Below are 16,467 nucleotides of genomic sequence, written 5' to 3'. Positions count from 1 at the left end.
TACCCTTCAACGCTTACAGTCCAAACATAAATGTGTCTAACACGAAGGATTATTGTCAGTGACCAGATTTAGGTACAAATGCGTTATTGTAACTGAATTCGAAAAATGTTCTCGTTTGAATATTTGTTGTTTCTCCTGAAGTCATTAATGGTTCAACTGGTTCTGAGCACTATGGGACTTAACATCTGAGGTCATCAGTCCCCTATAACTTGAACTACTTAAACCTAACTAACCTAAGGACATCACACACATCCATGCCCGAGGCAGGATTCGAACCTGCGAAGTCATTAACATTGCTGTGTAGTACAGTGGACATGTATTTTCAAATATTTGTATCGGTATCTGTAGTCTGTTTTAAATTAGTTAGCTTCTGTTTAAAGTCAAAATTTGACTTCGTCATGATAGTACTGCCGGCATAAAATAGCCGCAACACTGCTTTCCGCGGCGGTAGAAAATAGCTTTAAAGTCTCTCTCCCCTAGAACAATAACACACAAATCTGAATAGGTCTCCACAATGTGTCCAACAAAGCACAACTGAAACATGTTTTTAGTTTTAATTAGGGCTGCATTTAACTTTTTTCTTTGAAATTTACGCGTTCGGGAAGATTTCCCAATTGACATCTGACACACTCAACGCTTTGCGCCGCGGATGTGATAACTCGGAGGAAGAGCCATTGCATCGCTTGCTTTAGTATAGTTTTTGTGGCTCAATGGTCTAATGTGTCTTTCAGTTGGACACCATTTCGGAAGGGATTTTAATACGGCTTTGATTAATATATAGACTGATACACGAGGAAGGTTTAGTTTTGTAATTCATACACATTTTGTGCAAATTGGCTGAACCATGGGGAATTTAAGTTCCCAGTCGATGTGCCTGCGATGCTATTACCATTTAGTGGTGACTAGCAGAAATCCTTGGAATCACTTACGACCGCCTGACTCCAACGCGAGGGCAGCGTGAGCTACCACTACCGTGGCCGACATGTACAAGGCCACCGTATTGCAGCGCCAGACCGGTGCGATGAATAGCTAACTTCCTAAACTGCCTGAGATGCAGAACATAACATATATTAAGCTGATAAGAGAGAGTTATTATTTAATACGCAAAACATTCAAAGTACAGGGTCAAGTTTACCAGGTGGCAGGCCGTCCTCCATAACGTAATGGTGATGGCCACAAATTTTTGCAGTTATTTAATTACCGATCCTGAGACACAAGCAGGGGTCCAAAATAATAAAAATCAGGACATCCCTGACAGTATATATGTAGAGTCAGGATGTCAAGGTAAATGTGGGAAGAGGTCATGTAGAAGATGAGAGAGGCTTGCGCTGGACTGACACTAAGAGTTGAGCAGCCGGCGAGTGGGCGTAACTCGTGCCAAACTCTTGCCTAAGTCGGGCAGGCTGGGCGGCGCATCCCTCGCAGTTCCCATCATTGCCATGAGGTGTCACTCCACATGCCAATTAAATATGGAAAAGATAACATTCGTGCCTCCTGAGAAGTTTCGTGGCGTGTGCTGTTTAAATCTTTTATTACATTAAAATGTTCTCCAAATGTTAATCAAAATTCTGCCCACTGGCCTAATTGTCTCTAGTATATAAATAAACTGAAGTCGCTCCCCCCCCACCGTGGTTCTGACTGTATGTTCGGGCTAATATAAAGAGCGCCTGTAAGAATTTTGATAGGGTTTCGCTAATAAATAGACAGAGTTATGAGGAAAGTTTGTGTACATAATTTAAAAATATTTCATGCAAATTGGTTGAATTATGATTAACTAAAGCCTCCTGCCGCTGCTGAAACAATGCCATGGCCATCTAGCGGTGAATGGCAAAACTCCTTGGTATCGCGGTAGTTCGCAGAGCCTTGCGCTGCAATCCGGCTTGCATATTTATATTTCCTATGTCCGTAAAGCGCCCCTGCCACTATCGGCATATTTTTATTCCCGAAGTGCAAGGTGTTGCATGGCAGAGGGTGCTTCGTGGCGGCATTAAATGGTGAAGGGTGGTTCGTACCAGCATTGCATGGCGGAGGGTGCTTTGTAACGGTCTTATGCAGCAGACTTGCTTCTTAGTGACGTTATGTTAGGAAATTCGGAGAAAGGTCGCGTAGAAAATGTAGCGTGTGTCTTCCTAATGCTGCAGCAGGGCGGTCGACAAGTGGCCATAGCTTGTGCTGAACTCGCAATGCAGCTGGACAGCCCAGGGAGGGCGGTAGCTAGCAGCTTTAATCATTGTCGGAAAAGTCACTCCAAACACCTGTTACATGTGGAACACAACAGATAACATTCGTGCCTCCTCTAAACTGCCCTGGCATGCGCTACTGAAATCATTAAGTAACATGAAAGCGATGGTTTTCAGTTCCCTAATGATGTTCTCTGAATTTTAATTGGGACTATATACAGCGTCTCGTAAACGAAATTACTGCTGCGCCAGACTTACCTGGCCGTAGGAACGTAGTGCTACTTACGGGTGCTACTTACTCTCTCCTTGTGAACTCCCTTCATTGCTATGGAGAGTGACAGATTTTTTTCTGATTTGTGAAGTCATACGAATTCAGTTAGAGAAAAGGTGGATGAAAAAAAAAGTACTGAACACAATGATATGCGTATAAATTTGAGGAGTGTAGGAAATATGAACTAAGAAAATAATATTGAACTTAGGAGTAGTTGTGGGCTAGTTAGTTGCATTTTTACATGCTCCCCGTCCAGAAGGAAAGTGGAAAAAAACAATATTTAACACAGTACTATTGGAAATGAAGAAAATGGTTACATTGCACGTTTTGTAGAGATTTATTTTCAGCCAAGTTGTTCAGTGCATAAAATTAAGTTGAAATTTCTTGTGTGATCTGAAGTTTTTCCGGCGTACGGAAATCTTGAACGTTTCTCGGGTATTCAGCCAGGTGGCGTCGTTAAACAGGCGCGATATTTCGGCAAGCCGACTTCTTGCCATCTTCAGGCGTTCCTGGAATCTGATTGATCTTTGATGGATGCCAACTTTATACAACCTTCACCGTGCTCCCACAGCCTCCGTCTTGGCGCTTCCGTGCGTTCTGCGGGCGGTGATGGGGAAAGCGCTTCCTCCACCACTGGCCACGGACTGCACGGAAGAGCCAAGACGGAGGCTGCGGGAGGGGCGTAGAGATTAAAGTCGGCATCCACCAGAGAATATAGCATAAAACAGGCAATCGAAGCACTGAGGGGTATTGTGCTCACCACAACCCCGTAACTAACCACCCCAACCGAGACCAGGAAAGAGGTACAGAAGAGAAAGGGAGGCTCTGCACTTGATCCCAATAAAATAACCCACATGCACGTGAAAAGTCTTCCAAGAAATCTCTTGACCAGAACATTTAAAGATGCATACAGCCCTCGTATTTTCCAACTGCATGGAAAACTGCGAAACTGATAACCATCCCTAAAGCTGGCAAAGACGCAGAAGTCCCCTCGAACAACAGACTGATCAGTCTTCTACATACCATGGGAAAACTGTTAGAGGGGATCATTCTAAATTGTTTACAAACAACCTTTTGCAGAAAACAACATATTAAGAGCCGAGAAGTTCCGATTTCAAAGAAAAGTCTCAGCAGAGCTCCAGGTGCTTTGAGTTGCTGAACACATTGCATCCAACATAAATGTACAGAAATCCACAGCAGCCATGTTTTTAGACTGGGAAAAATCCTTAGACTATGTGTGCCATCTCAACTTGACTTTGAAGGTCCTGCAACAAACACCAATTCCAGATGTTTACACCAAGCTGCTTGAAAGCAATTTAAACAAGAGACATTTTGCGGTCGAGATAGACAACGAATGCTCGTCCTGTCGCCAACTGAAAGCAGGCGTTCTCCAAGGGTCTGTGCTTTCCCCAACACTGTATAACATCTACATCAATGACATTCCCTTGAAGGCAGGGGTCCACATTGCCCAATTTGCAGATGACATGGTGTTTTACGCCAGTGTAAAATGAAACCATGCTTCTATTAGTAGGCTCCAAAGGCAACTAAGCAGTATAGAAAGCTGGTGCAGATCAAACTAACTCTAGCTAAATGCCGGAAAAACGACCACAGTCTACTTGACCCAAAAGTGACTGGAGCTGCAAAACCATATGATATGCCCTGGAACTTCCTTGGAGGGATGAGGTCAAATATCTTGGCGCAACAGTAAACAGGAAACCCGTTGTACCATCGCCACATTAGAGAAAAGAAAACAAAAGCCCTAAACCTAGCCAAGGCCCTCTACCCACCATGAAGTGGCAAAAACATGAAAATAGAAACGAAAAGAATGCTCTGCAAAACAACGGTCCATCATGAGGTATAGATGTTCATCGTGGACAGTAGCATGCCAGACAAGAAGACATCAACTGCAGCTGGTGCAAAACAAGATGCTCAGGTGGATTCTAGGTGCACGATACTAGACCAAATTGCACATCTCCCTGAAAAGTCGGAAATGGACACACTTGATCAGACAGTCAGAAAACTAACAGCAAGAATGTTCCCAAAAAATAGACAATCTAAGAGAGAGCTGCTGGCATCTAACAGAAGTAGGCACACAAAAACCCAAAATCTGGCACAAACAGAAAGTGTCACTCCATTATAGAAGAACCAACAGAGAAACAGACAGAGAACCTAGGAAAATGACACCGTACACTCAGTCCATAGCAAAGAACCCACAACCACAATTAGAACAAAATTAATTGAAACCAAAGGCCACTAACCACATAACATTTTAGAACAGACATACTCATACTCCCACGATAGAGAAATTGTTGGGAGAGCTCTGTAGCAATGCACAGAAAACTTCCATATATCTCCCATAGGAACACAACCAGACCAGCACCACTATACTCTGATTAGATATAATATGTATGACCAGAGACAACCTAGCAACAAAGATGGCTGCAGCAGTGAGAAAACCAAAGAAGAAAGGTCCAACAAAAACAAGGCTTCTCACAAGGCACAGTACTCCACCAAGGGCAGCGGATTGGTGAACTTGAACTTTTAAGTTCAGCAAATTACAATTCAGACCCCCAAAGTTTAAAGCTAATAAATGGTGCCACCGCAGCACTACTTAGCCACTACGCAGACACCAGTACATGGAAAATTGGCGAAGCTGATAAGCCTGTTCAACAGTACTGTGGAGGGGGGGGGGGGAGGGGGGAAGTCAATCAGACTCCAGGAATGGCTGAAGATGGCAAGAAGTCAGCTTGCTGAAATATCGTGCCTATTTGATGATGCCATTCCGATTTCTTGTTCTTGTGCTAAAACAGGGGATATTCAGCTTTTAACTGCTGTGTCAGCACATTATGTAACTATTTTATTTCCATATTTCACATGCATATTTTGAATTTTTGTGCATAAATTCTTAGGCCTCCAAGTTTATGAACCTCTCACTGAAATGTTACAAATAATTGAATTGGAAATAATCTTACTGATATTCATGTTAGCTGCACTGAACTTAATAATTTACTAGCAGCATTCATCAGACACCTTGACAGGAGTCTGCTTGCGGCATGGGTAAAGCAGAAATCATAATCACCGGTCGCTGACATTGAAATTGGAATACGCTGACATATGAAGTGTTACAAATTTAAGTTTCCCAGAGTAGTTCTGAGAAACTCCTGCATCAACCAGGAATGTGTGTGGTGGTGGTGTTCATCCTGTAGAGAGAATTTGAAGATTTTCATTAAAAGATGATCTTTCATTGACACCCCCGTCCCTCATTTACACATAAATAAAAGCAGGCTTACCAATTTGGCCTTATTCACATAGAATACTCGAGATAGATTTGTGGATTTTTATTGATATATAACACCAAACAGTGTATACTCAAGACATCTGTGCCCCATTTCACAACTTCTGATATTTGCAATACATCTAAAACATAACTGTCTTAAATCTTTCTCTTTAACCTATCATGTCACACAGGTAGCTGTGCTTGATTAGTCTCTGTATGTAGCTAACATAATTAAAAAAAAAAAAAAAAAAAAAAAAAAACTGGCAGCATGTGACACCTGAGAACTAACAAAGATTGGTTGGTAGCTGGCAACCTATCACTCAACTTGCTGAAACTTCAATCACAGGGTTATTTTAACTGTAATACGGCCAGAAAGATTTAGGTTTTTCTGTTGACCTTCAATTCAGACTAACTCTGCTAATAGTTCCTTGAAAAATCAATGCTGCTTCACTGCTTCTGTTGGTGTTCAACAGTGCATGTTGTCTCTGTACAGTCAGCTGAAAATTATAACCAACCTAGCACACTTGTGTCGTATTACCTCAGCCCAACTGGTTCATACCAAAGTCTCCACTCTTTCCTTGAGTTAATAGCTGATGGGAATTCTGCTCAGTTCCCACACAGGTTTTCTTTCTGTATAATGTTCCATTATTCCTTTTACACAAGTGGTGTGGATTGTATGGCTGCTTATTAGATAAACTTTAATGTATAAATGTACGTTTAGAAATTGTGCATTTCTGTATTACAAAGGAAAATAAAATTAATTAATTTTTATCTAGCACTCTAACATTGATGTATCATATATGGTTAACTGCAAAACATTATCAGTAGGTTGAGTACCAAACTTACCATACCTGTTGCACAAATTTTGTGTGTAAGATAAGTACTATTTCTTGGTCAAAAATAACATGTATAAGGGAAACATTTCTGTAGCATGCACAACCCAAGTAATGAAACTTACCTGACTGCACCTTTTCTTGTAAACAAGACTCTGATGTTACCTCACAGTAAAAAGTATAAATGAGTCAAATTTGTGGACACTGGTGACCAAGCAATATGCTGAACCTTATCTTTTCCACTTATCCTTGAATCTCTCACGAGAATGGTCTCTGTTGGAAAATGCAAAGTGTGCTGGCATGTTGTCATGTTGGAAACTTGTTTCTTCGCAAAATCCGTCAACCAAGAACATCATTAAATCTTTTTGCATTACAGAGGGTGCCTGTGATCAGGTAAGTGCAGCAGAAGGATGTGTGATGCAGTCCACCATTTGTGTATAAAGGTGTTCTGAAATCTGCAAGAAAGTGTGGCATGTTAGTGTACTTCATCCCATACAGAAAAACTGTCACACAAATATTAGTGTGAAAGCCAAAAATGTGATTCAATTTTCATTTGTTTGTAACAGAGAAATTGACCCTTTCTAAACATACGTTCTTACTTAAAATATGGTATATTAAGTTCACTTTACATCCACTAGAAGCATGCAGTAGGAATGGCAGAACTCTATTTATAATGATGGTCTTGTTGGTGAAATGAATGAACTTCCCCATCTGAGATGGATTACATGCAGCCATGCATAAATCACACAGAGCATTGCACATTGGAGAGACACCATTTTGGGGATTAAATAATTGTTGCACTGTCCTTACAAGTATCTTCTTTTCACTACAGAGCTTACACTGTATGAATGGTTGCTGGTTCTTGAACTGATGGTTTTGTGCAGTGTTATAACAATACAACATTCCACCCTCAAAATTTAATGTTTATTGTATAGTCTTATCAATGAAGGAAAACTGGGGGAAAGATTTGTGTAACCACAAATTTTTGGACAGTGGTAGGAAGGAAGGTCATGAACCACATACTAAAAATCCCTACTGGTGGGGTATGATGTGGGGGAGGGGGAAGGGAGATGTTTAAAGGAACTTCTTTATTTTTTGCTTAAATAACTCATAAACCACAGATCCTAGTGAATATATTCCCCAGTACAAAATTAGACTACATTAAATTTCCTACAAAAAAGGTCATATTAATGGTTTTTGTGTTGCAGGTGATAAAAAACTGTAGATTTTTAAAAGTAATGTTTTAATGGTGTAAAATTACTGTTTACTGTTAAATGAAGTGAGTTAAGAACAAATATTAAGTGTGTGTACCACATCTACGTGCAGTAGAGTCATATTAAGGGATAATTTGTGTTCTGGGCTTGTAAGAGGGAGGAGGGACAGTAGTGGAGGGTAGAAATGTGAAGGAAGGTAGGTCACTGGATTGTTGTCATCACTGTCCTCCTTCATAGGTGTGCAAACTGAAAGTGAGCAGGTGCTTGCCCACTCTTATCTACCCCACTTCATCACAAGAAGCAACTACAGGATGTTCCACAAACCTCTATCGACCCTTCGCAGTGCGCCTTATGAATCACCGGCGACACAATGCATAGACGTGCCTGAGGCGGGGTGTTAGCTTTCCACAAAGTGCATTAATGCTGCAAGGAAAAACAAATTACTAATAATATTAATGCAAGAAAGTTATATGGACAAAAACTACCTAAATCTGTGCACACTGTTCTACACTGCCAAAGGGGAAATTGATTCTTAGTCATCCTGTGTGGCGGCTGTAGTGTTTTCCAGGAAAAGCAAGTACTTAATTGCAGTTGTTAAATGAGCTTTCATGGAAAATAAGTTTGTACAAGCAATGGATGAGAAGTGTATAATTGGTAGGTGTGAGGTTGTCAGCAACCTTTGTAGTGTTATATGGGAAAGGGATTGGATTGCTAAGTGTGGCACCTTGCTGCTGTCTGTCATTGTCAGTGGATTGTAAAGCCATGCAATTGTGTTGTGGTGTAAATTAATGGATGACCAAAAAGTTAGTGAACTTCTTTCACTATTGATTGTACTACTGATAGATTGCACAGATCCCTTCCAATCAGGAATTGCTGACACTTATAGAGTGGGTTGCACTGAATGGAGCCACTTATCACACATCCACTGTATATCTTGCAAGATGGGTGTGAATTTATCTGATGGAATGGGACTGATCATGTTCAAGTCTAGAAGATTAATCTGCTGTAATGCATTTCATGACATAACATTGAAATGTCTGAAGTTCCATAATAGGTAGGAGATGCACTTGGGTTGCAGGAGGAGACAATTTAAGCATCTGGACCTTTTCAATAGTTGGGCGATGTGTTTGATACACCTCATGCAGCAAAAAGTATGACAGCCAGTGATAGTGGAGACAAAGAAATCGACATTGTTGAATTCGTATTGACAGCATGTTACATTTGAGACAGGCACGGTAGGCAGTTGTAAGCTCCATCTGTTGCTCTAATATAACAGCTCACTTATCAACTGCAAATAAGTATTCAGTTAATAAACTGAAAATAACTCCACTATGTAAACACAAGCTCAGTGAAGTCATTTTGTCTTCTCACATAAGAGAATTGAGCAAGAAGTTCTGGAAGGTATAGTGCACCTGAAAAATGAAAGACAAGTAGTGTTCACAGTTGCCTTTCCCGAAAGAATGCTGCAGCTGCCATACAGGATGATTATCAGTTTCCCCTGTAGTGGTACGGAACAATGAGCACAGATTTATGTAGTTTCTGTCCATGTATGTTTCTTGCATAAGTATTATCAATAACTCATGTGTGTTCATTGTAGTGTTGATGCACTTTGTGGCAAATAAATACCAACTGGGAAAGCCTGCACACTGTATTTCCAGTGATTCATAAGACACACTGTGAAGGGTCAGTGTAACTTAGTGAAACACACTGTAGTTTCTTCTTGTGATGCAGTGCAGTAAATAGAGAGGGAGAGTACCTGCTCACTCTTCAGTTTGCAGACCTGTGAAGGAAGGAAGTGCATGACCATAATCCGATGACTCTCCTTCCGCCCCTGTCTCCTCTACCAGTGTATACCACCTGAATGCAATTTATTGCTTAATATGGCTTTACTGCACTTAGACATGGTACATGCTTTTAACCCTGTGATGCACGTGCCCACTGCAGTGGATAGTGTTCATTTAACTTCTTGGACATTTTTAGTCAGTCCTGAGACTGCTAATGCACACAGGGCACAGCACCAGTAGAGAGTGTCCACTGGAGTGGGATGTGGGTATTTGCAGCTTCAGGACTGATTGAAAGTGCTGGAGAACCACAGTAACAGCTGTCCACTGCAGTGGACAAATGCACCATAACATTAAGATTTGTTATTAGCCCCCTTCAGCTAATGGCAAGCAGTAATTTTATATCATTAAAACACTAATTTTAATAACCAGCCAGTTTTGAGTTGCCTGCAATGTAGAAACAATTAGTACTAGAGAAAAAAATGAATAATACTTTATTATAGTAAATTTAATGTACTTTTCTTTTGAACTGGGAAATAATTTCAGTAGAAGATGCGGTTTTTCTAACTGAAGAAAAACTCAAGAAATTGATTTTTAAATGCCCTCTACACCCACCCCCATGCTAACACCCCACCAGTGGTCATTTTGAATGTGATGTTCATGAAATTCCCTCCTACTACAGTACAAACATTTGACTATACGAATTATACCCGTTTGAACTTGCTTTGGTCTTCATTGACTGGGCTAATATGCTGTGTGTCCCACAATATATGCACAAATTAAAGCTTTTATCCAAAACTATCAATCATTTGGTGTAAATGTAATCTAGATTATGGTGTGCAGTATGTAAGTGGCTCTTAAGTTAATATGCCTTGCACACTTACGACGATATAGTCTTTTTTCCCCCCCTGGTAATATGGTGTGCTAGTAGGCTGGCAGTGACATGGAGTAATGGTGTAAGGTTGTAACAAATTGACGATGATAGTGTCCTTGTGAAGTAGCGAGATGCTGATATTTGCATTCGATTTTTGACTCTTTGCAGTCAATCTCCCAGTAACTCTGTGTCACTCAACATGGTGAATAATTGGATTAGTTGACTTTGGACATTTTAAACTTTTATTTCACTGATATCTCTAATGCAGTTTATCTCCAGATGTCAGTTTGTACCAGCATGCTATACTTCTTGTGCCTTAGAAATTAGGTAACATGTATTCAGATACATGCAGTAAACCAATTCGATATGTAATAAATGCCTCCCATTTATTTAATGTATTACTGATACTTTACTTGCTTGAGTGAGATATAATCTTTCAAATTGTTATAAAGTTGCATTGTTTCTTATGTGAGTACTTGTTATAGTACATTACAGTAAACATATAGTTCCCTTCGTGGGGAGGTGATGTGTGAACATCAGGGAAACAGGAGAACTGTGACTCGGTTAAGCTCAAGAAATGAACTGTTTGGGACTCCTGAGTCAAAAGCATACTGCATAAACAAACTGTCAGTCATCACAGTCAGCTACTGTAGAGGACTTCTGGTAAAGTTCTCTCCCAAAGCCCATGATAGAATGATCCATCAAGAGATTATAGGACACAATGTTCATGGTTGTACTTTACCCCAGGAGTCACAAGCCAAAATAATTAATGATCAACATGCAAATGAACTCTTTGGAGCAGTGGAAGGGAATTGTACACTTAGTGAGTGACATTACATCACTTGGGTGGATCCAATAGCGAGTTAGGTGTGAGAGGGTATTAAGTTAAAATTGTCGTGTATCTAGAGCAGATGAAAAGAAACACTTTGTTTATGTGAGGGAAATATCACAGGAACACCTTTTCTGCACTAGGAGTCCATGAAGGTTTTGGTGCTAGTGATGTCCAGAGATGGTTTGAGATTTTTAATTATATTGTTTAAGCTTTAAGACATACTGCTGACCTCATATGGATTTATTTTTGTGGAAGGAAGATGAAGTGTTCGATGTAACAAACAATGATAGGCACTCCAGAAGAGCTAATTATCTGTGTGGCTGAAATTGCATCCATTAGTTGTGGAAGTTCCTGTTGTTTTGAGTGTGTTAGACAGTCATTAGCACACAGATGCCAGTTGTGCATTAATATAAACACATTATGTTTTCAGCAACATCTCTAAAACGATATTTATCAAGTGGCAATTTTAATGCCATCTGAGAACATGTCTAGCATAAAAACCTGTAGTGATCTAGCAGGGAAGCATTGCACTTGTGACATTTTTGTCACATAAGAAATGTTTCTTTTAATCTCCTCCAAACACTAAAATTTTCTATATATAGTTTTCTTATACTTTGTGTGCATAGACAAAGGAAAATTGGAGCAGCCCATAGTTGACCACTCATATGACTTGTAAAGTTGTTCAGTATTTTACAAATCTACTATGGTATCAACTAATGTATCATGATACTTTCAAAGGAGATATTTGTGTTTGGAACAGCATCAAGAACAGGAACTAACATTCAGTTTTGTTCCAAGAAGAGGAAAAAATCTTTCCAAGCAGATACATTGTTAACAGGGGAGGGGGTGAGGAAGGGAAAGGGGAGTATTGATAAAGTATTAGCATTCCAGGAGTGGCTGGTGTTCAGTATGATCTTTGATGGAAATAATTCTTAATCTTAATCTGGGCCACCTATAGGATAGAAACTGGTCAGCTAGTTCGGGATAAGAAGTTTCATTGTGATGTTCAAAAGTGCAAATTCATAACTCACTCAAGAAGTCAAATACAATGAGTGGAGATGCACTGAAAGTGAAGAAATATTGAATAGAGCAATCTTTTGTTATGTTACAAAGTGACATATTAGTGTTAAACCTGACATTTGATTAATTTATCACTGAAGAGTATTGGGTACAAGCAACCATCACTCTTTAGTTTGTTCCAAAATATAACACTGTTATATGATGGGCTTACAGTGCAGTCTGGAATTGATACTGCTGTACATATGGATCACCTCCATTATCTGTACATTTCTTCACTGACTCAAGGAAAAGGGACAACTATCTTTGACCTTCTGATAGGACATTTCCTGTTATCATAGAAAGCTTTTACTATTAATACATGATAATGCTTTTCTCCATGAAGTTCAAATGATGGGCAACATGCTACAAAATTGAGTATCTCTTGAAATATGATGCTGACAGGTTTTTCAGACCACAGTTATATTGAATATGACTGTGATCCACTTTGAAAATAGGGCAGTATATCTTGCGAACTGTTTTGCTGGAAGCCTGCTGCCCTTGAGAAATGGCAATATATCACTCATTAACTCATTATTAATATTGTGAAATCTGTAGCACTCAGACTGGAAGTAGTACTCTGGCTGTTTGACGTGATCTCATACTGTATCAGAGGACAGAAATTATGGCTACTTCACTTTTTTTATGAATTATGCCTTTGATGAAGCAGTTGTTTCTCGTGCCTTTAAATCTGCTGAGCTCTTGCGTCTGTATAAACCAACATATTGTACCATACGCATCATTATATCTTCCTATGTGTGACATCAGTATGAACAGAAAGTGTATCTGTATATAACTTTAAGTACCTTGTCTGGCACCCAATTGTTTTGTACAATTGTTACAAAGCTATCATTCAGAATGAACGTTTATTCATAAATTGTTTGTTTGCAGTGTGTGATATCCTATTGCTGAGTATCCTATGCAACATAACAACAGGGAGTTCTATGGTCATTTGATTGCCACTTACCTTGAACCCTAGATAAATGAACAGGACACACTTAGACTTAATTCACAAATGAAAACTTGTGCATTATTAGTAGTACATTTATATTAGAATGTTAACTGTTTGTCTGTTATCATATATGTATGTATTTTCCTGCATCTTGAGAACCCTATGTGCCAGAATTTGGAGAGATTGTGACATCTTCAGCAGCTATCTTTCATACTATCTTCTGAGCATAACATTCTTATGACAGGAAAGTCAGTGTTGCTTTTAAATGTGGGTCTCTGTGAGCTTTCTTACAGTTGTTTGTTTTAACAAATGTTAGTCAAATAAGTCTTTTCCTTTGTGTATAGTGTTTATGTTAATATTTTACTTTATTTATAAATATAAGGATAATAATGTAGATGTGACTTGATAAATAGTACTGCATGCATGATTCAGTATTCTTTTTTATGTCTGTTTCAGGACTCCAACCAAGAAAGGGCTTTCTGATACGGGACTTGGACTTCGCATTTATAGAACATCCTCTCAACAGAAAAGCTGCCAACAAGCCTTTTGCAATAAAAGTTTGGTGACAGTTGCATGAGTATGTATCCATTATCTAAAAGATCTTGGGCTTTCATTGTCCTAATTCTGTACTGTGTGATCACGCATCTAAACAAGGCTTAAAGATTTGTAGCACAGTTGTCACATAAAACTATGCTTAAAATTGTAACTTGAAATGCAAGCAGGTAAGTTGTGATGGCCATTTCTCGTTATCATTGCCGCCGCCACCACCACCACCACCACCACCACCACCACCACCACCACCACCACCCAAGGTGCTCGTTCTCTGTGTGCAGTTCATGACTTAAGTTAAGTAGGTAAAACCTGCAGTGTTAATGTTTCCCTGCTTGTACTGTAAACATGTCCTCATTTACTCCTTGTTTTTTCCTAAGACTTATTTATTTTTAATTTATTATTGCTATGGCGTGTATTGGGCAAAGTAAGACTTAATCTTTTCATTTGCATTGATGCTCCTTAGGCTTATACCAGTCATTGTGTCTAACAATTACAGATCAGTGTCTTCTGCGGACCCATCTACCACTTTTTGTGTCTATTCTTCTAACATACATTCTTTCAAGCAGTATTTAAATGACTGCATACAACATGCAAATATCAGTTTTACTTTATTTGTGGTGCTGTTGTACAGTATGTTTTCAAGGCTCTCTACATTTTTAGACAATACATTTGTAAAAGAAATCAGCAATCACACATTATAACCTACTAGCCTCTTGGCTGTGCTGTATTTGAAGACTGTCCACAGCCATTACACTTGTGAATGTAAATTTCACAGTTGTAACAAAAACCTGTACTACCAGAATGATTAATGTGAGTGCATGTCACAAATTCATAAATTACTTCTATTACCAGATAGAATTGCTGATCATCTAAACATAATTATATAGTCGTACTACAGCTATTTCATTTGTATTCATAAGTATGATGGCTTTGGACACCTGTAAATACAAAATGTGGAAGAGATATGTATGGCACAATATGCGATTGTCAAATTTTGAAAAATGTATTATCTAAAAATGTCCAGATACTTGGAAAAGGGCCAAAAATTGTACAGTAGTACAACAGATATAGTAAAACTGACATTTCCAAGCAGGATGCAATCTTTTAAACAACTTGGTGCAACCATGGACACAAGTTCAGTAAAAAGCACAAATCTGAAACAGTAGTTCTCATTTTTCAGTGCATGTGGATTTGTCAAATGTTTGGAGCCAAAATTTTATAATTGGTGGGGGATTCTAAATGGATTACTTTGGTATGTGGAAGTAACTGTCAAAAAAGAATTGTTGTTGTTGTTGTTGTTGTTGTTGTCGTTGTCTTCAGTCCTGAGACTGGTTTGATGCAGCTCTCCATGTTACTCTATCTTGTGCAAGCTTCATCATCTCCCAGTACCTAATGCAACCTACATCCCTCTGAATCTGCTTAGTGTATTCATCTCTTGGTCACCCTCTACGATTTTGAACCTCCATGCTGTCCTCCAATACTAAATTGGTGATCCCTTGATGCCTCAGAACATGTCCTACCAACCGATCCCTTCTTATAGTCAAGTTGTGCCACAAACTCCTCTTCTCCCCAATTCTGTTCAATACCTCCTCATTAGTTGTTGTGTTGGCAGAAGAGCCAACACCGTGTTACTAGACGAGGCTGAAATTCACACGTTTTAGCTCACGCAGGCTGGTGTGAGGAGGGAAGAACTATAGTGATGTGAGGTCTGGCACATGACAAGGAATGAGAATTCAGGAAGCGGACATATTTAGTCTGATTCTTAACTTAAATCCATTAATGATGAACGTCACTCTTGATGGTACATGATTCACAATATTATCTATTCAGAATAGTAAGGGAATATGGCACCTTTCTAGATCGTAGCAAATGATGCAGCTGAAGGGTATGCTGAAGGGTATGCTCTCTCTGCAAATGAGAGCATTTGTAGGCAGTGAACCATTGCTAGCAAAGTCGGCTGTACAACTGGGCGAGTGCTAGGGAGTCTCTCTAGACTAGACCTGCTGTGTGGCGGCGCTCGGTCTGCGATCACTGATAGTGGCGACACGCGGGTCCGACGTATACTAACGGACCGTGGCCGATTTAAAGGCTACCACCTAGCAAGTCTGGTGTCTGGTGGTGACACCACGTTAGTTATGTGATCTACCCATCTAATCTTCAGCATTCTTCTGTAGCACCACATTTCGAAAGCTTCTATTCTCTTCTTGTCCAAATTATTTATTGTCCATGTTTCACTTCCATACATGGCTACACTCCATACAAATACTTTCAGAAACGACTGCCTGACACTTAAATCTATATTCGATGTTAACAAATTTCTCTTCTTCAGAAACGCTTTCCTTGCCATTGCCAGTCTACATTTTATATCCTCTCTACTTCGACCATCATCAGTTATTTTGCTCCCCAAATAGCAAAACTCCTTTACAACTTTAAGTGTCTCATTTCCAAATCTAATTCCCTCAGTGTGACCTGACTTAATTTGGCTACATTCCATTATCCTTGTTTTGCTTTTGTTGATGTTCATCTTATATCCTCCTTTCAAGACACTGTCCATTCCATTCAGCTGCTCCTCCAGGTCCTTTGCTGTCTCTGACAGAATTACAATGTCATCGTCAAACCTCAAAGTTTTTATTTCTTCTCCATGG

General features: G+C 39.5%; 1 protein-coding gene across 13 annotated transcripts in view; it reads left to right on the top strand.

Moving 5' to 3' along the window:
* The window catches only part of LOC126297741 (uncharacterized), a 387,999-nt gene that overhangs the window by 101,704 nt on the left and 269,828 nt on the right, over positions 1-16,467 (top strand). For all 13 annotated transcript variants that reach the window (XM_049988891.1, XM_049988898.1, XM_049988892.1 and 10 more), the window contains exon 2: positions 13,727-13,847. The gene's annotated coding sequence lies outside the window, so the exon portion shown is untranslated. The remainder of the gene's footprint in view (positions 1-13,726; positions 13,848-16,467) is intronic.

Source organism: Schistocerca gregaria, chromosome X (genome assembly GCF_023897955.1).
Source record: "Schistocerca gregaria isolate iqSchGreg1 chromosome X, iqSchGreg1.2, whole genome shotgun sequence".
In the NCBI taxonomy this organism is placed as follows: domain Eukaryota; kingdom Metazoa; phylum Arthropoda; class Insecta; order Orthoptera; family Acrididae; genus Schistocerca; species Schistocerca gregaria.
Note: the sequence above shows the minus strand (reverse complement) of the source record. Positions and strands in the feature narration are given on the sequence as shown.